A 25,957-nucleotide genomic window follows, 5' to 3' on the forward strand; every position below is an offset into this window, starting at 1 on the left:
CACATTCCTTTTCCTATAGAGTTTTCCCATTGCAGTTTGTGTCCAGGGCACAGGGAACTTTTGCTATTGGAGATTTTCACTTATCACTCTTCAGACTGTGTCCCTGTGTTCTTCACTTCATTGATTTTAAATTCCTCTGGCTCTGCCGACACCCCCATTTTAAGGAAATGTCTCTGCTCTGTGTTCCAACTCCTGTTGTGATTAGGCTATTAGACCTGTTTGCAGGACCACTCAGACCTATAAATGACCTGGGACAGGGAATCCATAGACAGGTCAAATATGTACTGTGTGCACACTTGAAGGCAGCATGAGAAAAATGATATTTTGCATTAGAGAAAAAAGATACATTAGTATTGGGCCATACAGTATTGGGCCAACTTTATGGCAGCCCTGGGCAAAAGGAAACCCCTACCTCACAATATATATTCTAACAAAATGCACATGAAATATACTTTCAAATGTAAAGAATGGAAGCAGACAATCTCTGAAGTGAGATGTAAGTGGACACATGCTATTGGCATTAATGAGGCAGTGCAGGGAGTATAGGGAAAAAAGCAGTAAATTTGACTACCTTGCATGAGTTTCCTGTGCATTAAAAGGTATATCTAGCCAGGTGGAGTGGTGCACGCCTGTAATCCCAGCAGCTTGGGAGGCTGAGAGAGGAGAATCATGAGTTCAAAGCCAGCCTCAGCAACTGTGAGGCATTAAGCAACTCAGTGAGACCCTGTCTCTAAATAAAATACAAAATAGGGCTGGGGATGTGGCTCAGTGGTTGAGTGCCCCCGAGTTTAATCCCTAGTACCAAAAAAAAGTGTATCTACTGGCAAATGTACACTTGGAAGCATATAACTTAAGCATTAATACTATTTATTACATAAACATAATATAATGTGGAGAATTTGAATACATCAAATTTGACATAGCAAATGATTTCCTGAAAGTGGGGGTGACTGGGAAGTTATAGAAACTGGTTTGATTTTCCTTCCTCGTTTAAGACTATCTGTGTTCCTTTTCTTGGATGCCTCCCTTTCAGCTGAACACATAGTAATTACCACGGCCCCTAAAGCCTCCCACATTTGCTGTAACAACAGTCAGCAACTGCGAGACATGGTAAGGAATTTAGCATTCTCTCATCCCACTAGACGCAGTGGAGGATGAAATGAAGTGGATTGCAAAGATGTAAAGTTTGTCACTAAGATTAATCAGTTTGGTTGTCAAAGTATCATGTGTTTTCTCCATTTTATTTGGAAATTAAAAAGAAAATAAAACACCTCGTGGTACATAGAAACTGGTGATTATCCTTCCTAATCATTGCTAAGTAAAAGTTTTCCCTGCTACTTTTCTTTTAAATGACTTTATATATGAGCCATCATGCCTGAGGAAGACATTGCAGAGTTTCTCAAGAACTAAACTCTGTCTCATGGGATTTTTTCCTAAATGCAAGGTTTGTTAGCGACTTGAACACACACATACACACATGGTCCCATTTCTGTAAATGACGGAGACATCATTACAGATGTGCTACAGGAAAAGTCTTTATAGGGTTTTATGGGTTTTCAAGCATAAATTTTAGAAAGGCAGAGAGGATGGGGGTGATAGGAGACTTGCAGGTCATGAGAACCTTCAAATTCTGCAGAATGTGGAAAACCTGTAGAAAAGAGCCCCTGTGCATTTTGGAGTTAGATTGTCAGATGTATTTTGTATCAGAGAACATTTACTTTAAGCAGAGATAAGATTTGAGAGCTGCAATTAAACTTGCTCCTTTGTGCATTGTTTCTGGAATATGGGAGCTGATCTCCCAGGTCACAAGGACACATCCAAATCCTACATATGCTGCACAGGTCATTTTGCCAGAGCAGAGATGCTGCTTTGTTTATATGTAAGAAGACAAGAACACTCTGCCTTAGGTAGGTATTTATATCTTTGGTGAGCTAGAAATCATGCCATAATCTTATCTAAGTCTCCCTTGCTGCACTTCAGTAGATTGATAACCAGATCTATTTAGTTTGTGATTTATGTGTATTCCATTTGATTCAAGGAAGTTAGAAGGGCTTATGACTGTTTATCATATGCTGAGAACCTCCTGGTATTCTGGATTTGGAATCAGAAAACATAAATTCATGCCCAGCTTCATTGTGAATTGCTAGATAGCACTGAGGAAGTTATTTCTCCTCTCTAGGCTTTAATTTCTCACCAATACTGGTAGAATCTATTTTAAGAAGTTGAGAGAATCAAATATAATTCATAAGAAAGACTTGGTAAATTTGAAAAAGAAGATATCATTTATAAACCTTAGTCAATCCAATACAGTAAACATCTTCAGTCAACATGGTGCTTTGAATTATTCCTTTTTATTCTTTTTAATAATTTAAAATGTCATTATACAGTATTGCTTTGTCATGTCAGACATGTTTCTGCAAAACTAATTTACCTCCCAGTTTATATAAAAATGCATATTTCTGATTTCAAATGACAAAATTCTTTTAGCTTCTTCTCTATTAGTCCAAATGTCAATAAGGACTAAATCTAGTTGTTTTTTTTTAAAAAAATCTATTTTTTAAAATAAAGATCTATTCTATCCAACCTTCAATTTCATGTCTTGCTTTCTGTTTGCCCTTCCTTTACAGATTTGGGAAAGGAGGACCATGTGCGTCAAACACACCTAGGTTTGAATTCTAGTGCTGCTAGTTACTGTCTGTGTGATCTTGGTTATATAATATAACCTTAAACCTTAATATTCTCACCTGTACAATGGGGATAATGAAACATAAGCCTCTCACAGTGATTATATTTAATTAAATTTTTCTTATAATAATAGCTTTCCCTATTCAATATCTTCAATGCTTTCCATTTTCACTAAATTACATTCAAAATTCTCATAAAAACTTCTTAGACCTTGACCCTCTCCCCATATAAATAAATTTTTTTTTTATTCTTCTCCCATAGTTGTAGCCACCACTAGATGTTACTGTCTTGACACCAGAGGCACAGAACTTACCTCTCCAAATGCCTTTTAAATCAAGGGTAATTGTTTATTTGATTTCCTGGTCTCCAATAGAGGAGAGTAAAATTTCCTGAATATATAACAGAGCATTTCTTAGGCAAAGTTTGCCAATCATTGTTAAAGAACATAGGACGGGCCACGGCTACCTATTTCCTTGGTATCATTACTCTTGGGTGTAGGTTTTTGCTCTTTATACAACTAGAAAACAAATCTTTCTTCATGTCTCCTCTGTCTCAATAAATGAGAGTGGCTGATTCCAAGTGAAAAGATGGAACCTTTTTCCTTCTCTATACCCCCTCTCCCCCAACAAGACTGCAGAATAAACAGAAAAATGTGTAATATACATTCACTTACGAAATTCATACTTGTAAAGGTCAGTTGCCAGACATTGGCCAAACCTTATTTTATGTCATTCTGTTCTTTAAAAATGTAAAGGTGTTTAAACTAGACCATTACCCATAACTATAAAATTATATGAAGAAAGGTATAACAGAAATGCTTCTCTACTACACAACAAGACTAATTCCAGTACATAAAATACAATAGTACAGCTCTTGATCATGCTACTGACTGGATTAGCATCAATATATTTCCTTTGGATGAATTATTTCCTAATTAATAAGATGAAGACTGTCTATATTTAGGTGACTGGCTTGATTCTGCATTGCTTTCTAAGCACAGAGAATTCTGAGCAGGGAGACCAGGCTGGGGAAATGACATGGCAGATATTTATGGGACTAGCCCATCCTGAAGGATTGCAAGGACTAAGTCGGGCTGCATTTGTGAAATGAGGGCACCTTCCTTGGAGCCCTCCATCCATTCATCCAAGGTCAAAGCAAGGACATAGAACAGACTATGGACAGTTCAGAACAGAATTATTTACGACTTGTCAGGACCAAGACAGGCAGTGGATAAAAAGCTGGGCAGCCAGAGACAAACACTGAGGAGACATCGGAGCAAACAGGGCAGATAAGGAGAAGAGGTATGGGAGCTTCAGAAAAGGGCAGAGGGGAGACCATCCATCCAGTGGAGCTCAGGACTCTGTAGAGAGTGCTCAGGGAATGTAGGGAGTGAGAATCTGGCTTGATAGGAGTAGATAAAAAAGCATTCCCATCAGGGGGTCTACGCCAATTTTTAAGTGAAACTAGCCAATCCCTAAAAAACAAATGCCAAATGTCTTCTTTGATATAAGGAGAGTAACTAAGATCAGAGTAGGGACGAAGAGCAGGAGAAGAAGATTAACATTTAACAGGGATGAGAGGTGGGAGGGAAAGGGAGAGAGAAGGGAAATTGCACGGTAATGGAAGGAGACCCTCAGGTTTATACAGTGGAGGGGGTAGAGAGAGAGGAGGGGAGGGGAGGGGAGAGGTGGGGAGGGGGGAGGGGGGAGGATGGGAAAGGCAGCGGAGCACAACAGACACTAGTATGGCAATATGTAAATCAATGGATGTGTAACTGATGTGATTCTGCAATCTGTGTATGGGGTGAAGGTGGGAGTTCATAACCCACTTGAATCAAAGTGTGGAATATGATATGTCAAGAAATTTGTAATGTTTTGAACAACCAACAATAAAAAATTTAAAAAAAAATAAAAAAAATATAAGAAGAAGGGTTGGAGATGAGTTGTGGCTAACTTGGGCCCCACAGTGAAAGTGGATGCTGTGAATGGGGAACTTTGCCATCAGGAGCGAGAAGGCCCAAGTCCCAGCTGCTTCTTTTTATTTGAACACCAGAAGTATCAAAAGTGACTGGTGGAAGGTAGATCGAATCCCCAAGGCAAGTGCGCCCTGTCCTCTCACCCAGGACCAGCCCTGTTTTGAAGTCAGTCTTTCTGAGTGAAATGTTTATCAATTTAATTCTATTGAGAACGCTTAATTGTTTCTGTGTTTGTTTTGTTTCGCTTTATTGTTTAATTCTCTTAGCAAGTTGCTTGTTCTTCAACTATGAATACAAAGAGCAAGAGCATTCTCAGTTAAAGCATGTGCCTGCTCAGAAATGAGCCTGGGCCTCTGCTGAACAAAGGGAATCTTTCTTTTTTTTTTTTTTTTTTTTTTTTTTGTGGGGCAGTGCTATGAATTTAAATTATAAGGAGGGACAAATGGAGTCTCATCTCTTGAAAACTGAAAACAGCATGTCGGTCTAGGGAACATTGCCAACCTGATGTTATTTGGGGGTTTTATAAATGATCCGGAAAGAATACACAGGGAAATTTCCTTGTCTGAAGAGGACATTAACCTTTGGGGAGTGAGAAATGACAGGGCAGTAGACACCAGAAGAAATATCTGACTTAATTCAGCTGTGACTTTTGTGTGCCCTGTTTTTCATGTTCTTTAACAGATAGTTTTTTCTTACTTTTTAAACTTGTGAATGTGAGTCCTCATTTACAAATCCAAAAGCAAATACTGAACTATGGTAGTTGTCCCATAATTGTATGATTACGTACCTTGTAGACATCCCATTATGGCCCTGAGGTTCACACCACTTCTTGAAAAGAGGATGAATGTGCTGGTTGCTCCCTGACACACCTACCAGGCAGGAATATTATCACAACTTCTCAACATAAAGACATTTACTATGAAACAAATAATGCACAGAGAATGGCTTACTTGTCTTTGTGAGAATAAAAAAAAATTCCTAATCTCTTGGTGCTGAAATTAACTGATTTCAAATTTTATGCAAATCATTTAATCTACTTTTTATTACCTTTTTCTTTTAATAAAAAAAATACCTAACTATTAAAATAATTCCTTGATGATTGAAAAATCAAAGTGATTTTCAAATTATATCTCACATATTCTCCTGAGGAAATAGAATCAGATTTTGAAAAGATCTTTGTTAATGATAACATAAGCATCACTCTAATATTAGATTTTCATAACTATTTTTCCCACTTTATCATATTTTGGTTAATGAGTTACTTGTGATTTATGCTGTCTTAATTAGGTTTGTCCTCTCTTCTTAATTTATCTAAAAACTTAGGAATATATAAAGTTATAATTAAAAATCTCCAAAGTAACCAAAGATAGTGCAGGTTGTGTTTGGCTAGATTGGATTAATAAAACCATGCCTGTAATTATATAGCACATGTCCCTAGAACATCATTTTCTAAAGTTACTTTAAAATTTGTGGTAAACTTTGGTTATATCTTAAAGAAAAATTATCATATATATTTCAATATGTTTCAGATATTTATGTCTAGTTCAATATTTGTTTTAGGAATAACCAACACTTATAAACTGTGCTTTCATGAATAATATCAGAGAATGGCTTTTAATCATCTTTGCACTTTTACTGAGAATTGTAGATATTTGCAAATCTTTAGGATTAAAATCATGGTGTTAAAAAGACCTTGAAGGTCCCTCCAGTCCAATTCTCCATCTGAACTTCAGATAACCCCCAAGCTGGGGGACAGACTAAGCAAGATGGATGATTTTGTTTCTCCAGACTTTCTTTGTACAAAACAATTCTGATTGTTTGCAGTGTTCATAGCAACCGTCTTAGCAACTTTATTATGCAGTTTAACAGGAACAAATTGAAAATCAATTATACAATACTCATTTTGTACACAAGAATCTAAACTTCTGAAAATTTACATGATTTTGTGCTGTCACACATTTAGATGGAAGAACTAGAATTAGAATTTTATTCCCTATTGTACAATACTTCATGGGTAAAAGGTAGAAGGTAACAATAAAATGGCAGAAATGATCTCACTTTCCATTGTGCACGGTAAATGCAAGCTATTGCCTTAATAGAAACATTTCAAAGAATCATTCTTAAGATTTTTTTTCTTCAATGATCTCTTGAATATTTTTTGGCATGTAAAGGAAAAATTATTTAGAATTATTCTAACTGGTTTCTTTTGACCACTTTACACCAGTAGAGAGTGATGGTCCTGGTCCCAAGAGGTGCACAGAACTTCTCTATTCTGTTTTTTCAGGTCCACTTTGTGCACCTGAATTCAGCATTGAGTATTGACAGTAATGATGCAGAAGTACTGTCACAGCCAATCTTGACAGGAGAGGTAGCTGCCAAGCAACTCATGATTTGCTGGAAAAGTTCAATGACTCAAGTAAAAAGACAGAGAACAGAAAGTCAACAAAATGCCTGAAACTTGAACTTATTGTGTCTGACCTTCAAATTCGGGTTCCCAAAACAGTAGGTGGCACACAATTATTCTTGTCAATAGAGATTCATCAAACACAGGGTGATACACTCAGGCCAATAGTAATAGTTCTTTCCTTCCAATTCAAACGGTGTCGGTACCAGAAGAAAGAATTTACATTTATGATGCTATGTGTATACGCATGTATGTCTGTATAACGTGCATATGTGTACCCGCATGCACGTGTGTGTGTGTATCTCAAAGAAACATCATCATCACGGTCTATCAGTACCTGAAAGAAAAACAGGAGTCTTGGCTTCCTGTAGAACGACTTTGCCCTGACCTAATAGCTTGCTTTGCCACTGTTTGCAGGCCTCTTGGTTTTTGTTCAAATGAAGATAAATTTTAGTATTTCCCTGCTTGCATAATCTGGTGTCACATTCCAGACTGTTAGCAGCTTTTCCACATATAAATTATTGGGCTATCACCTCACAGAATCTGGTGTGCTGCTATTTTAAGCATCCTCCAACTCTTCCCAGCCTTCTCCTAGGTGGTATTAGACTTGCAGACCCATTAGAGGGAGCTGGACTGCTGTGAGTGCCCAGCATTAATGGGACATCCTTGCAACCAGATTGCAAAGAGCAGGCATATTTGATGAAGCATACTTAAATAAAAGGCTATTATATTTAATGGCCTCAAAAAGAGAAAAAAAAATGTATGGGAACTCATACATTTTATGTCATTGGAAGCCATATCCCCAAAGTAAGAACAGCATCATTTATAGGGATTAAGGAAAATTATTATTTGACATTTTTTCTGTTATAATAGCAGTAAAGTTAGTTTCTTATTTATGTGATAAAACTACTAATGGATGGATAAATTAATAACATTATAGGAATTATGCTCAATTAATTTTATGTTTTAAACTTTATCATGTAAGAAAATTGTTTCCAACGAGAAAACACAATGCAACTAAAGCCCTCTGTAAAATATAATTCACAAAATAACAATAGTATATCTGTTTCTTTTATGCTATATGCTGAATAATTGATAATTTGAAATCATCAAGGAAAATATATAACATGCTATTTGCATGTATATATTTTTTTTAAATAAAAAAATAGTTTATAATGAGATAGATAGATGGGCTGAAATGTGCAAGCCTGTCAAATTAATTGCTATTTTTTTTTCAAAAATCATGTTGATTTTATCTATCAGTGAAGTCCAAGTGATAATTTCAAATAAACCACATTACTGTTTAGAACATACAATATCGCATTGTTTGTTCCTATGTCTAATTATTTCTCATTCAATGATGGTTCTTATGCCACACCCACATATTTTTTTTTGTTGTTTTGGGGTTTTTTTTTTTTGTTTATTTTTTACTTTCATGACATCCTGATGACCTATGGCCAAGGACTGAGGTTCTTTGAGCCTTGAGCAAATGAGAAGCAAAAAGACCTTTTTGATCAAGAATTTATTTTTGCATTCTACATGTGGGAGAAATTTGAGATAACTTAGCTAGCATATAGAAAAATTCCCTCCATGAAGGTAAATATGACCATTGTGTTTGAATTGCTGGCCATTCCTGAACTGGCAACCACTGGTGAACATTGCCTGCCCATCCAGAGATGGGTGTTACTGACAATGACCTTTACAGCAGTGAAAGAGGTTCAGAGACTGAATATGAATTTATTGCATTTAAATAGTTAGCAAGCAACAAGTGACCATTTAAATATAATTGTATTTCCCTTCCTTTTTTCTATCAAATGAAGAAATGTTGGACCCTTAAGTTCAATAACATAGTTTGATCCAATGTATATAATGATAAATAGATTATTTTTCAAAAGCACACATTTACCAAAGCTTTGATGTATTTAGTAGTGAATGGAGATTTGATGTATTCCTCAAGTAGTTATTAGTTTAATCTCTTTCAGTTGACATTAATACTAATTTTTTTTCTATTTCATAATCAAAATGTTCTTGAATATTCCTGATTACAACTTTCATAGCAAAAACTAGCCTTGCATAACATTTTTAAGACAAACTACATAATTATTTTAGTAGAGAAATGGATTCCTATCTAGATGGTGATTCAAATAAATGGAAGGAAGGAAGAATTTGTAGAGGTCATTTAAAAAAAACACTTTAATAAAAAGCATTTGTAATTGTAATTTATTTCAATTTCCAGTGTATACATTCTTAAAGCAAAGACAGTTAACATTTACTTTGTGATAAGATCAACATTCCATTAATCATTTGCTTCTTCAACGTCTTGAAAGCTAGCAATTTTTATGTTTTCTATGCTTTACATTCTATCATTTTTCACTTATATTACCTCTACATGAAAGAAAGATCTAAGTGTAAAAAAATGTCAAAAATGGGTTACCAAAATCATTATTATGTGGGAAACAATCCTGAGAGTAATTTGTAGCTGAGTAAAATAACAGAATATGAAGCATTGTAAATTATTTTTTAAAATATGAAAAATCCACACAAAATATAACTGGCTGTAGCCTCCTGCTCATTTGCTCCCTATCTGAGGGGTGTCTGACAGTGAGCCTCTTTATTCCTGGTCTTGCTTCTGCTGCTGCTGCTAGCTAGCCAGTCTAAGCAGAGTTGTTATTTTTTCCATAAAATCTATCTCTCTTCTCCCCTCACCTATAATAAGTCAAACACTATTACTCACAGAACTAGATGAGGGAAGGCTGGCTAAGCTAATGGTTTAGCATTGCAATCGTATGTGCTGAGTACATTATATTGAATTATGGAAAAAAGATTCCTCCACTTGACTTTTCATGTTCTGCGTCTGTCAGCTTTAGTCTTCTAAACAATGAGGGAACAATTGCAGTTATAGAAAATTGAACTGTTTACTGAGGACGAAAATGCAGAACACACATTTTTCAGAATGTATTCCATGTCCAAAGACCACAACTTCATTTCTCCCTGTTTTGAATAAACATTCTCATTAGTGGTGGGGCCAGAACCCAGACGTGGCAAGGGAGATAGTCCAAACTCCCTCGCTCTTGGTTCTTCTCACTCCCTTTGTTTTCAGCATCTTTCCACAGTACCATTTCTTCCTGGTGACCCATAGTATTTTGCACCTCTGTGTCTAAAATCCAAAATAAAAGAAAGAGGGGTTTGCAGAGTGGTCTTGTTCATAAAGTAAATAAATTGAGTAAATTCATGAAACAGATAAAATAATAAAAGTTACAGTTGGTTCTCCTCCTTAGTCATTTGAAATGATCTCAGTCATTGCAAAGACTGGAAATAGCTGCTACTTTGTTTACATCCATTTTTCCAGAATAATAGATATGGAAAGCTCCCATCTGTCCTTAAAACGCAAAAAGGAAGGAGGTCACTGATGCGTAAACCATGCTCACTAGGTTTATAACATTTTTACAAACGAGAGATCGAAACTAAATAGTGTTGACCCACATTTCCATCTCCTGAGAACTAAGAGTCAGGTATCTTGCTTTACTTCCACACATATGTGAATGAAGTATTTATTTAAAAAATATTTATAAGAGCCCACTCTTCATAAATAATGCTCTGCCTGCTCTGTCTGTTCTCATTCTGTTGATAGATCAATTTAAAAATTTATACAAAGCAAAATAGCTTGCCTCAGAGACCTCATCTTCCAAAGAGAGAGCCAGAAATTATACACATACACAACATGGAGAGTGATGTCAATGTTATGAAAAAGAAATGGAAACAAAAGTAAAACTTGAAGGAGAATAACAGACCCTAGGTGGTGGAGATGAGTAGATGAAGATGGTCAGAGAAGGCCTCTTGGACAGGAGACAATTGAGCCTCAGCTGCACAAAGGGAGGAGGTGGGTGGTGTGGCCATCCAGTGGAACAGTCTACCAGACAGGTGCACATCCAGGCAACAGCAGAGGTCTCTGCATCTAGAGTCAATTGAGCAAGGGAGAGTTTTAGATGGAGAAGCAATTAGGGATTTGGAAGAGAGGGTCTTGTAGGTGTTTGCAGAGCTGGGTGAGAGATCCAGCTTCCACTAGGGTTAAGATGGGAAAACACTGGAAATGTCCAAACTGGATCTCAGAGAAAGCTGGACATTTGCTGAAGACCAGGAGGTGAGAAAGGGCAGATGCACATCCATTTTATTACCTAGAACGTACATGAAGCAAATCTGCTGTGTACTCATCAAAGACGCCGACACGTTCCTCTCACTGCAGCGCTAATTTTGCATGAGGAGGAAGGGATTGAGCGTGGCTCACTGTTCACAATAGCCTTCTTGTGGGAAAGAAAATATGGATAGAATCCTAAATGAAGTCCCAGTTCAGATCTGAGAGCAGCTTGATGTAGGTTTGCATCATGTCAAGTTTGGCAGAAAGCGGCTCTAGAAAATAAAGTGCTAGTTAGAGAATAAAACAAGGACACAGACATTCTTGACTTTATCCTCTGCGCGGGGCGGGGAGAGGGGAGAGGGCACCACACTGTTTTCAATAAGGCAGATACTGGTTTGCTCAGAGAAAGGGCCTGGGGCTGGAGAAGGACCTTGGATGGATCCTCCGGTTCTCAGTCATTAACTGGCAGTGTCCATACAAGGGCCTGAGGACTAGCTAGGGGGTGGAGGTGCAGGAGTCTCCCCTTTCCTCACCCCCACATCTCCCACACATCACATGGAGGTGCTTCCCGAGATGCTTACTAATCCTGGCTCAAAATTTCTCATGACCTCTTCCAAAAATTTTGACCATTTCTTCGTTGTCTCCCCATCGTCCTGCTCTTCCACTTGGTTTCTCAGTCATGGGGCTTGTCTGCCTCATTCCTCATGTGCATCTCCTTCCTTCAGTTTCTCTCATCTGCTCCCAGAAGACATTTCTTACTTAACTGGCATTCTCTGTAGGGAGGTTTGGGTACCATTTTTTTTTTTTTTTTTTTTTTTTGGCGAGAGAGAAAAAACTTAATTCACCATGTATGTTTATGGCTACTTTTGATTTTTACTCAGGATACCATGAGGGGTCCTCTCAACTCTTCTCTTTTGAGTATGAATTCCTTTCTTCCATTTCACAATCTCAAGTCCCAGTGACACATACCTCTGTATGCCTCTAAATACATGCACAGTGGTCTGTAAGTAGCAATTCCAAGCTTCATTTGGAAGACAGCCTCTTGCTGATCAGGAATGCCTGAATGGATTTTACCTGAGTCCAATATAAACTTCTATATTATAGGTTTTGTAGTTGGGGAAGGTTTGTCTGTTAGAGCAATTATTGTCTCCTTAAAGGATGCAATACCTAATGCTTTTGCCATACTCTGCTTGAAAGCTTGTAATATCGGCGGGTACTGTGAATAAATGACTTACTACTCTATAGCAGCCAGTATGATGACTTGAACATCGATAGATACATATTGAGATTTATGTGAGTGTTCAAATTCAGGGGAAAATTTCATATCATGTGATTATAGAAATGTGTTATTATAAGTAGAAAAATTGAGGTATGTAGCCAGGTTGAAAGATGGATTTATTTCACAATTCAATATTAAGTATATTAAACTTCAGTTCCTTGGTGGGAAATTCCCTTGTGGAAACCTGAGTCAGATAGTCTAGAGTGTTCTGCTGAAACTAGGAGAATATACGATAAAAAATGTTGGAGTCGTCTGCAGACAGGTGGCTGTGCAGGGACTCCACATGTGTATTCAGGTAAAGAACAAAAGACCAAGTGCAAACGGTCCACAAACTCCCATATTCCCCTGATAAGAGAAAGATCTGGCAGAGAGAGATGTGAATGGGCAGTGAAGGGAGAGGGCAAGACAATGCCAAGAGCCAGGGAAACCGCTCAGGAATGAAGTGATAGTTGAGGCAGGGAAATCAGTAACCGACCACTGAATTTAAAACAGAAGAGCCTTCTGTGCTCCCTGAGTCAGAATGTGAGTGAAGTGGTCAGATAGGAAACAGCACTGGGGGGGTGGTGCTCAAGGACACAGTAAGGGGCAATGACTCCAAGGGTGACTGTACCAGCTCCATCAGGACCCTCTGGTGGAAGTCCTGCCCATGCCATTCTACAACTAGTGGCCTGCATGCTTCTGCAGTGCCGAGGGGCCTCTTTAGGTCTGTTTGTTTCAATTTGGGCTTTCTCCTCATTGCTTCACCACATCGAGTTGGACAAGACTGAGGAAATAGGTCGCAAGCTGGCAGTCCTCAGGACAGGCAGGCAGCTGGAGATCCACGGGAGGCTGGGCAAAACAGAAGATGCCAGCCGGGAGCGGTGGTGCATATCTGCCGTCTCAGAAGCTCGGGAGGCCGAGGCAGGAGGATGGCAAGTTCAAAGCCAGCCTCAGCAACTTAGTGAGGTCCTAAGCAACTCAGTGAGACCCTATCTCAAGATAAAAATAAATAAATAAATATATAAATAAACAAAAGGGATGGAGATGTGCCTCAGTGGTTAAACACCCCTGGTTTCAATCCCTGGTATCAAAATAAAACCCAGAAAAACAGAAGATGCCAGAAGACTTTCTTCAGAAATTGGTGGTAAGAAATACCCAAAGGTAAGACAGGAACTGCAGTGCCATCTCTCCAGTCGTGCATGCAAAGGTCCGTAGTCCATGTGTAGGCCCAGGCTGTAAGACACCAGTGCCCAGGCGAGAGAGCAGGACGTCAGCAGAGGCAGAGAGAAGAGAAGCAAGAGGCAAGCAGAGGGCCTAGAGCAAAACGGCGACAGTGTATGGAGACGCTGCGGCCAGTGGCCCAGAGATAGAGGCAATGGTTTTGAAAAAGCCTCCTATCCTGAGAGATTCCCCCGGCTGGTTCTTACTCCTAAAATGACCTCAGTCGGTGGACTTGTGTGATTTTGTTTTGTTTTATTCAAAAACAACTTGAAAAAAGAACCACAAGTCTTCCTAGTGTTCATCTAGCTGTGCCAAAGCCAGGTGGCTCCATCGTTGGCACTCCTGAAGGGTTGAGAGCATATGGTCAGGGGAGAGGCATAAACACGTGAGGCAGGAGCTTTGGTTGAGTGAGATCAGTGCCTCCTGAATGGCTCGAACCACTCTGTTCCTCCCCTTCTCCCTGGTGAGTCACTGCGCCTTTCATGCAGGGCAAGCAGCCACATCTGAAATCGGCCTGAGCAGGATCCGATTCCTTTCCACATGGGCCCCTGTGTCCTCTCCAGAGAGAGAAAACGATCTCTTTTGGTCATAGGATGTGAGAACATCATATGATTCCTCAGGGGAGTGAGGGCCAAGTCTGCACTTAGCTGTGGAGCAATCAATAATTGAGCACCCTGATCACAGAGGAGAGATCAGAGCTGAGAACCCCTGAGCCCTCACAGATCAAGACCCCAAACAGTATGGCAACAGGCCAGTTGTGAGTCTATCCGTTTGGGCAGGGTAATAAAAAATTTTAGTTATACCATCTTAGCCACATTAAGGAAGTGGCGGAAAATGTCTGCAAGCTGATTTTAAATGCTACCACCTTCTGTTGGAGGAGTGGATCAAGTGTCACTTGCCACTTTACATTATGCAATAATCATTTAACAATGCATATGGCTTCAACAGAGCCCCCAGTTATGATAAAATGGCAAAAATACTTATATAATTTTGAATTAAAATTAATTGCAGAAATTCTTTTCCCACTGGGTTATTTTTCTGGAGTGGTAAACAGCTTCCTGCTAACCTGTGATTGATTTTGTGAAGCTCTCCTAAATAGCAGAGTTAATGATTTAGAAAGAGTCTTCTTTTCTGCAAAAGGACTTTCCCCTGCCTTTGAAATGTCCACACCTGAGATACACTGAACATTCATATCCATCCTGCACCAGATTGGAGACGGCGAGTGGCAGCAGGTCTGATAGTGCTCTGAGGGCTTCAACAGGTGCTGTGCCAACACACAGGGCCTGATACGTGGAAGGAGAAAGGAGAAATAAAGATGGTTGGAAGTCCAGGGTGTCCTGGCTATGGAGGTGTGATTGGTTCATTCTTAAGCGCAATCCCCTGTATTGTCTTCAATTTTGTTCTTCTGTTTCAGCAGCCATGGCAGAATTATCTTCCTATCACTAGTCACAATTAATGCACATTTGGACATGTAACTACTTTCTTTTCCAGGATGGCATGAGTACCTGCTATAATGGTTAATAAATAAAAGTAGTGTTTTGAAAGTCCTCTTCAATTATGGAATTATGGAGTTGTATTTTTGTTTGTTTGTTACAAATTGTTTAATCCTTTAATTATATTGTAAATAATAATGATTCTCCACTGATAACATCTGGCACATGTGTAAGAAGCATTTTAGTTACCAGAAAATACTACTTCTAGGAAAAAGACTTCTGAATGTATTTTTGTATTAGAAACTATCATTCATTGGCCATCTTTCTGTAACCCATCCTTAAATATAGTTCTCCTTCAATAAAAATAAGTTTTATGTATATATACACACATATATTATAGAGCTAACATAAATATGTTGCTCAAAGTATTTTGATCATTAAACACTATTACGTATATATTACTATATTTTCCTACTTGTGTAAAATTAAAGTAATAATCTGAGTAGCTATGAATTAGTGATGCTTGCCACAAACCATAGGTTTTATATATGGTTTCTTATTTAAGTAATAACAGAAGTGATTTTTTTCACCTATGGAACTGAGACTAGAAGACAGTAAGAAATAGCATTTCTGCATACTGCAGTCAGGACCCTCCAGTTCTGCTGTGTACTGTCTGACCTGCTATTTGCCTCAGGAAGCTGCCTCCGTGGTTGGTTTCAATCCAGTTTCTTTGCTTCTACCTTCTGCACAGGTTCAGTTCAGAGACAACAATCATCATCAGATTGCAGCTGAGAAACTCCAGGGCATTCGTGAGTGGGTGCTTCCTCCTCAGGCTGCACCTCTGCTTGACTGCATTCCCCTTGCAGAGGTGGAACCTCCGCTGGTCAGCACTCTCCCATAGCCTCTGGTCCTCCGGGTCTGCAAGCACTCCATTTCCTTGCCCTTTTAAATATAAGAACTAACACCTTCCCTGCTCTGTGACACCGGGGTCCTTGAATCCATGGTTGTCTAACATAAGCCAACTAGCAACATTATAAATTCACATTTTATTAACTTCTATTAAATCTCATCCTGAGAGTACAAGGTTTGAAGTTGTCACCAGGATTGGCTCCAGAAAATAGAACTGAGTAGAATTTGGGTTTCAAGTTACTTAAGTTTTTTACTAGGGCATGATGATATATGGTATGTGGAGGCTTTGTGTGTGTTTGTGGTGGGGAGTGGAGAGGAAGTGACCATCCTTTGGTCTCTCTGGCTAGAATAGTAAGGAAAGAGATACAGAAAGAAGAACCCACCAAAACACTCAGATGTGTAACCAGCTCAAGTGTAGGGGGGAATCTCAGAGCCATCAGGACAGTTTTAAAGATGGCCTTAAGTTTCTGTACCTTCAGGGTGGATGTGGCTGAAAATCAAGCATTGTTCCCAATTCTAATTGTCAGAGTTGCTACGCTGACAAACATGACCCTGTAGGATTCTTTTTCCAAAGTAGGGGAACTAACAGGGGCAGGAGTGTGCTGAGCCATAGGATTGGGCTACCTCAGCAGACAGCATCAAGCTGAGTACTGCTGCACCTGGGTCACCCTGAGTGGTCCTCACCTGCTCTCCAAATTCCTCCCGGCTCAGGGAAGGAACCACCCTTCTCATCCTGAAACCCTGGCAGTAGCTCTGCATGGAGCAGAAGCCTCTTCTCCCAAACCCACTGCAGGAGTCAGACTCTAACAGAGCCCAGCAAGAGAAGGGAAATGATCCATCTGGGAGAAAAGAATCTTTACAACAAAAACATGGCAGAATATTCTCAATATGGATTGAAAGGAATCTGAAGGACATACTGGAGTACATTCTGAACATGTTAGATCAGGAAGCACAAAAACTAGGTAAATGCGCTCACAATGAGCAAGAATTTAGTTTATCAACTCATATAGCCTAGGGCTGCGCTGATAGATCATTGGTTAGCTAACTGGTTTATCTCAGTCAATGAGGCTGAATTGCAAGAGTTGCTGTGGCAAACTTGTATCAGAGGTCAGTCCATGAACCAAATCAAGCCAGACAGCTTGTTTGTAAATACCTTGTTATTGGAAAACAGATACAAGTTTTTATATTTGCTTTTGCACTATGATAGCAATCACGTATTTGCAAAAGAGACCGGACATTCCACAAAACCTAAAGTGCTTGCTATCTTCTACTTCATAGAAATGCTTTCTGGCTCCTTCACTAAAGGGAAAAAATGGCTTTAACTACAAGAAATGCTTTAATCAATTTTGAACAAGCCACTGGTACTCCCTCTCATGCCTTGACCACATACATCCCTGAGGAGGACAGACACCAGGGCGTGGGGAAGTGTAGTGATGTTCCTCAGCCTATGGACATTTGGATGATGTTGTAATCCAACCAGACTTCAGGGGTCATCAAGGTGACTCCTGTGGTTCATAGAATAAAGTCCTTCAAGTAAAAGGTGCAGTACTATAAATGCAAAAAGCCATTGCAGACAAAGTAATAAAAACAATCGTGAAAGATGGAGTCTTCCAGAAAGCTGTCAAATGCCAGTAACATCACAAAATTAAATAAATAAATAAATAAATAACTTTGTAATTTTTTCTTCACAGTTTTTCCCTATAGGGAGTGATGGTTTTTAGTTTAGTTGTTACGGTTTTTGTCAGGCCTCTTTTCATAACAGTGATTCCACAGTGGTGGAGGCCACATAGTAACACTCAACTACCAGGTCACATGGGCCCAGTCACTGTGGTAAGTGTCAAGGACCTATGGTGGTGGCAGATTCATGACAAATTTCAAGAAATGAAGTAGATGAGTGGTTTCTTCTAGGTATTGTTTGACATACATAATTGGAAAAGTTCAAGCGGTTGTTTTGAAATTTAGTTGATTTGTATTAATGGATTCAATGTTTGGGTTCCCTCAAAATTTGTATGTGAAAATTTATATTTTAACATGAAAATTTGCTCCTGTGACAGAGTCTTGGTCTTCAGCATGTTGGTGTGATGCAGTGAACCCTTGGGAGGTGGAACAGGTGGGAGGAGTTGGGTCATTGTGGGGATGCCCTGGGAAGGGACTGGGAAGCCTTCATGAGACTAAGAATGGTCAAACGCCTGTATCACTCTCCTGCATACTATTTGTCATTATGATCTCTCCCTCTGGCACTTGCTCCTACATGAGGTCCTCACAAGAGACAAACTATGCTTGTACCATGCCCTTGAATCTCTAGAATGACAAGCTAAATAAATCTCTCCTGTATAACACTAGCCTGCCTCAGGTATTTAGGTCCCGTAGTAAAAATAAGATGAATACAATGTGATGGTATTTAGATGTGGGCCTATGGGAGGTCTTGAGAGTAGAACCCTCATGATATAAAAGGAGGAAAGATATGATTCTCATTCTCCCTTTCTCTCTCCCTCACCCCCTCTCTTTCTCCATGTAAGGATTCAAGGAGAAGAAATATATCTGAAACCAGAAAAAAGCCCTTAGCAGACATCAGATCTATTGACATCTTGATCTTAAACTATCTGGCTTCCCAGAACAGTGAGAAATAAGTACTGCTGTTCAAGCCACCCACTGCATGGTATTTTGTTATAGCAGCTCACGGATACACTGACCTGTGTCAATTCACAGACTTGTTGCTCCTCGATCGGCAGGAGGTCAGGTTCCTTGAGGGAGAACTTATCACAGTCCATTTTTGTGTCTGAGAACATCCCTCCAAATCTTACTATAAAGGTACTGTAGCCATTTACCCAAATGACTAGACTTTTTAAGGGGCAATATGTACAGTTTATAGGTTTGTGATTTCTGCTGAGTTTGCTCATATGCTGAGATTCCACCAAGACCCCCATTGCTTAGGGCAGAAACTTTTGGAGGTCAAGTGACAAATGGAATCCTGGCCCAACTCTGTCTCAGAGGGATTAACTGAACCACAAGTTCATCCTGTAGTTATTGCCCCAAATCTAGACTACAGAGTGAGGGAGGGTACACTTGGTGACATACAGGATCGCCACATTAGTTGCTGTATTATTTCTGGATATGGGTTCTGTTAGGGAAGGTAAAGTGGAAGTCCTGAAACTCTTTTCACACCTTCCCCCTGTGATAGCAAGCTGAACCATTGCATCCCAAGGGCAGGAAGGAATCTGGTGTCTCCATCAGAGCCTCCAGGGATTCAGGGGCTTTCTGAATGTGTCTCTATAGGACTTGGCTGAATATCCAGTTGAGATGGCCAGAGAGCACTGCAGAATGAATAAGGACACTTGAAAACACACTTGGGTGGTGATATTATCCCAGGTGTGATTGCAGGTGTATTATCTCAACTCAATCAGATAAATACATCCTTTGGCTGCCACATGAGAAAGCTGAATGGGTATGGACTGAGCACTATGCTTTGTTTTGAACTCCCTCCAACAAAGTGAACCAGATCATCATCCCTCATCAGATGGGGACAACAGTTGAAGTTCTTTTTTTAATACGTCAAATTATAGTCAATTCTCTTTTTTTTTTTTTTTGAGAGAGAGAGAGAGAGAGAGAGAGAGAGAGATAATTTTATATTTATTTTTTAATTATTGGCGGACACAACATCTTTGTATGTGGTGCTGAGGATCGAACCCGGGCCGCATGCATGCCAGGCGACCGCGCTACCGCTTGAGCCACATCCCCAGCCCCGTCAATTCTCCTTCTGAGTTCAACGTGTAGAGTTCAGGTACCTCAATCATCTTAATAGCACATAAAGCTATTGATGACACTGTGCCAATTGGGGCTAGTGAGCCAGGATCCAGGAAACCTTAGTGTGATCACATGACAGGAGAAGGACCTAAATCCCATGAAAATCCAGGGATGTGCCAAATTGGGAAAAGTCCTAGCAGTCCATTGATCTGGGAAACTTAAGACTATAATGAAGAGCAATTTCCTGTATCCTGCACAGCCTTCCATAAACAAGGAGGACCTTTTTAGTAGATTGTTTCTGACCCATTGACCAAAATATGGTAGGGTGATACATTTAAGTCAGACCCAGACCAAAACTCCACAGAAGTTCCAGTATATAGTTCAAACTTTCATGATTCTTGGCTTTAATAACCAAAAGTGTGAAAGGCAGATAGGGCAGCTCTTTAAGGTCTCTGAAATTTTCCAGTACAAGAATTGTAGCACTGGTTCTTCTCCAGTGACAATCGTCCTTCATTTCAAAAGCAAATCCTGAGACTGCACAACTGACCCATGGCACATGCAGCCTAGTGACTGTGCATCTGGACTGCCCTCTGTGAGCTGGTGTTATGTGATCTGCAAACCCCACATCTGAATGTGCACAGCAGCATTTTATTGTTAGATGGAAATGACATATATAATGCTGGGTCTGTGCAGGTCCAGAGGAACCTAGGGCAAACTTGAATTTGTGATTACATATGTCCACTACAGGAAATTGGCTTTTAAATACTCCCTAAATGCAACTAGGCAAAGCAGTTGCATGTGATTTTCAATTATCTGAACCAATTTTGAATAGCCAACAGAGAATAAAAGCAACCCTTAGTAGTATTAATCTTTCAAATAACCTACTCATGGCGACAGTGTTATCTTTGAGGATGGTTTCTCATCACTGAGAAGTGTTTTTCTCCTATTAACCTAAATAATATATATCATATTCCTATTTTACCCTTAGAAATCAAATTCCAATAATATTCTGATAGAGCTACATTGTTTTTTAAACTTTTATGATGTTACTTATTTATAGTGTTTGATTTGTAAGTTTGTTTGTCTTTTAATGTTTTTATAACACCTGATATACTAGGTAAGCATTTTATTTTCACAAATAAGACTTTAATAATATGTAATATCATGCAGGTTTTTTGTTAAAGCCCTCAAATACTGCTTGATACAATTAATTACATCATTCTTAATAAATAAGCACATACTCACAAGCATGCATGCATATTCTTGGAATAACATTTTGATGCTTTGGGGATATATATATATATATATATATATATATATATATATATTCTGATCTATACAGAGACTCCTTTAATGGCCCGAATATTTTGGAAGGTTTTTGAAAACAGTTTCCTCAAATTTGTCACCAACTGTAATTTTGTTGTTTTTCCTGGAGTCAGGTGACTTTTAGTATTCTTATCAGATCTACAGTGACTGATCTTCCTACACTCAAAGTCATCCTGAGTTTCACACCTGCTGCATCTTTGAATTTCAGCTACAAGAGTGTGATTCATCTTCTTGTTTGCTTGGTCTTGTGGCACCCACGGGGAGAGAAGGCTTTCTTTTAATGAGCTTGCCCCGATATTGCCAGGAATTAGCACACTTCCAAAGAAATGGCAAAAATGCCAGTCCAGGCAAGACTCAGAGGAAGTAGAGGGCTTAAGGAAACCCTCAGCATGAGCCTTCCTTCTAGGCTGCATTTCAGGGATGGGTGCATAGTGGGTTATTATAGTGAACATTACACATTCCTAGGTACCGCTTCAGACCTTCTGAGTATCAACAGGTATGTTAGACATGTTGTAAAGAAAGAAGTAATGAAGGGTATCCAGAAAGGCTAAAAGAAAAAACAGCGTTCATTTAGACATTGTTTTTCCCAACAATGGCATTTTCTGTTTACTCTTACCATTATATTTACCAGGCATGTTCCTAATAGACTCTTAACAGCTGGCAGAAAGCAACACAGTCTCATGGTCTCTGTGAGCCTGAATGTAGACATCTGTTATGAATAAAACTGCTCTAAAGCATCCTGCCTGATGAGATCATCAATCTCTCTCTGATTTTCCTAAGCAATCTCTTATTATCACAGTTACCCAGGGATGTTTCTGAAACATGTCCCCTTACCTCCTCTACCCCGACAATCACTGAAGTGAATCACACCCCAATCTGAATTTCTTGAAGCAATTCAAAATAATGTGTAAGGGATGGAAGGAAGTATTTCTCTCTCACTTGTATGGGTAAAGATTACTCCTAGAATGTTCATGTGTCATTTCAATTTTATTTCATTTGCACTTGGAAATACTAAATGATTATTTTCTTTTCCATACATAATTGTTAGAGTTTAGATCTGAGATGTCCTCCTAAAGGCTTGGCCCTCAATGCAGCAATGTTCAGTGGTGGGGTTCTGGGGTGCGATTGGGTCATGAGAGTCTAACCTCATCGATGGATGCATCTATTGATTGTTCATAATTGAATGGACTATTGGGAGGTGGCAGGCTCTGGAGGAGGTGGTACCAGGTTGGCAGAAGTAGATCTGTACTGTTTATCTGATTATACATCTATGAATTTTATATTTTATTACTATAGCACCCCCTCTCTTATTTCTCTCTCACTGGGATTTCTGGGATGCTTGTGATACTTTCTAACAGATCTTTCAATTATAATCCTGGAAGTTTCAGAAAGTTAAGGGAGATGCTTCTTGATTCCACCTGCTTACTTCCGCTCTGGGATAGCACTGGGCATGCCCAGGGTCGCTGCCTATTCAATTGTGCTCGAGTTAGCAGGGCACTGGGTGGTTGTGCCTTCATCTTTGCCACCTCAGATTTGTGGGGAAATGATGATCTGCAATCACTAACAGTTATTAACTACTGAGGCCTGATCAGGTAAGGTAACAAACACACTTGCAAGTGGACCAGATTTTATTTTAAGCAGTTGTGCTTCAAATCATAAATTTATGCAGCACACCAAAGTCCTCGTTTCGTCTTTTCTCTGTATTGACTCTGCTCAGTTTCCCACTTGTGTTAATCTACTTTTTAGGGAAGGCCAGAGGTGGACAAATTAGCCTTGCAAATCCTTGTCTCTTGAGTAATTTTTCAATAATTTGGAATAATAATAATACATTATTCTAATGTATCTTTTTATGAAGTGTGCCTCCTTCTTTCTTGATCATTATACTAATACTGTTTGGTTTGTTTTCTTATCATCCTTCTGAGGTAAAGGTCATGGAAGAATTAGAAAGTTTCTTTTGGTTTTGTCTTAGAGAACAAATATAGTTCAAAACCAAACTATATTGTTTATTTTTATGTTTTTCATTGTCTATGCATTTTGTTTGTTTGATTTCATGCTCTTTGTTCATAGGTTAAGTTTATTTAATTTTGAATTATTAGAATACACATAATTTATTATTAATAATTTCTTAATAAAGTTATCATTATTCAAGAATTTTATGTTACAAATTTTGTTTAGGTGCAATTATAAGAAAATTTTAATTCAAAGAATTCTTTATCCATCAAAGAAAAGATGTGAGCTTTTTGTCATATTTGTGAAAGAGATATTATATCACTGGGGACTGGGGTCTGACCCACAATGCAGTCTAACTCCAGTTATTTCAGCTCATTACCTGAAATTGAGCAAGTATATCATTTAAACAAAGAAACCCTTAGTCATCTCACATAAAAGAGGAATGATGCTATCTAATTGACAAGTTGCTATGAGGATTAATTTTATTGGCGTATAGACAGATATGATCCTTTCTATATGCACAGATTGATTTCTAGCAGGCCAACATTTCCAATGAGAACTAGAAAGTATGGGAGAGAGACTGGAAAGAACTCTTTGAAGGCGCCTGAGAGTTACCAAGGTTGTTAGGACTCGAGGAACCGGATCTTGAAGAGCAAGGACCCTCCAGGTCCTGATGTGACATTCTTTTCCCTGACACCCCACATCCACACATGGCACCAGCTGATAGGCCAACACAAGCCCAGAGCAACTTGGGCAGGGAAAGCAATGCATGCAGTCCCCTTAGAAGGATTCCTTATGCAAATTGGAGAGTACAGACCACAGTCAGAAGTGCCTTCCCTTTTATGTGGCTAGTGAGAGCTTAATTTTCTTTTGGAAATCAAAAGATATCATTGATTAAGTAAGTTGAGGAAAATCTATGCAGACATGCATTGAGTAAGTATGAAGCATTTTGTTACACTACATTTATTTGCATGTTTTTCAGATTCTAGTTTTTATATTTATGCTTAGAAGAGGAATATTCATTAGGAACTTGATGAGAAGAGTCCCTCTGTAGTCCTCGCCCTTCTGTCACCACTTATGGCCTTTCCCCAGGGTAAACAGGGTGGAGTTGGAATTCCACAGGTGGCCAGAGTTCTCTGGTTCAAAAGGCAGATGAGTCCTCAGGAATGGCCAGCGTATTTGAGAAAGAAGATGAGACTAAGACAAGCTATCTCAAACCATACGGTAATCGTCTACACAGACTATCCTAGATGGAACAGAGCAAACAGTAACATCCTAAATTTTCAAAGACTATAGTAGGAACTTTTTAAAAAGCTCATGGCATAAAGTAAAAAAAAAATAATATGTATTGATGTGTAAACAGTCCCACAAAATATTTAAGATTTAAGAAAGTTTTATGATGTCACATTTAAAGCTTTATTCATAGAGTAAACCTCTCTAAAGTCATGTATCAAGTTATCTATCAGTGGTTACCACAGCATGGAAAGATTCAGAGGACCTTAGTATCCTTCACATTTACTCAGTTTCCTGTCATTTACTAAACATGAATACATCAAAAACTAAATGTCAGAAGATCCTAACATGGATGTCCATCAGCATTTATGCTGGTGCTTTCTCACCTGTTTAGAAAACACTGTGGGTAGGAGCTCTGCTTGTTTTTGTTTTTGTGTTGCTCTTGCTTTCACTTGGACATAGATTGATTGCCCTTGTCCTAAAGGCTCTCTGTTGCCAAATCCATCAGATATTAATCAGCCACCTCAAAGTGCATTTCGAAGGTGAGTCTGGAATATCAGATCAATGAAGATTGAGTGCCTGTTAGATGCCACTGGCTGCCCCGGGTACTATCGCTGACATCACATATCTCCAACTCAGACGACCTTGTGAATCAGCATGACTCCCTATAAGTGCCAGCAGCATAAAGTCAGAACACCTTGCTCAACAAACATCTTGTTTCTACTAAGAGCATCAACTGAAGAATAGACTGCAATCTCAATTTTACTACCGAAGAAACCAAGATTTGATGTGTTCACATAAGTCACACACAGCCATTCAGGGATTGAGTGGTACAATCAGCATCAAACGCAAATTCTGCACATTCGAGACAGTTTGCTCCTCCATAGGACACTTGCTCAGCTCAGGGAGAGGACTATGGCTTTAAAATATTAAATTACTTTTCCAAGGGCACTTAGCTGATGAGAGTTAAAATAGGAATTTCAGTAGACGTCTTTTGAGTCTTTGCAGAACAGCTCTGTTAGTATGCAGGGATGTGTCTGTCTACCTATCTACCTACCTACCAATTCACCTGTCATCTTGCATGTGCCATCTATTTTATAATATGCCCTAAATCCCATGCACTCCTTGGTATTGCCTTTACAATCCACCATAGCATGACAACAATTTGTAGAGGCTCCTAAATAAAATCTCTGCCAGTCACAAATAATTTCTTGGGGAGGTGGTTTGTCAATAGTCCTGGTCCTTCTCTTCTTATGGGGTTTGGGACGATAATCCACTCCCACTCTCTTGAGGTTAGATATAATTGTGCAACATGAGAATTCATCTTTTGAAGCAGAAACTTTGCAGAGCTGAAGAACCATTGTTCATGCCCTTCTCCTCTGATCCTTTTCCTGGGCATCTTGACCGAGGTGAAAGGTAAGATGGCCAAACTTAATCCACCTTAGTTCTCTGAGCACATTCCTAGCTAACTTTCAGACGACTTGAAGCCTGAATAATCAATAAATGATTCTATTTGAAGCCAATGCAAACTTGAGATACTCTTTATGTAGCATACATACCTGGGTCAATTCTTACTACTTATTCTTAATTAACAAGATCAATGGTTTGATGAAATGCTCAAGACACTCTTCTGCCTTTTCACCCTGAATATACTTATTGAATACCTATTACATGACCAGCAATA

This window comes from Marmota monax, unplaced genomic scaffold (assembly GCF_021218885.2).
Source record: "Marmota monax isolate L192 unplaced genomic scaffold, Marmota_monax_Labrador192_F-V1.1 WCK01_AAM20220418_F8-fsc00026, whole genome shotgun sequence".
NCBI lineage: Eukaryota > Metazoa > Chordata > Mammalia > Rodentia > Sciuridae > Marmota > Marmota monax.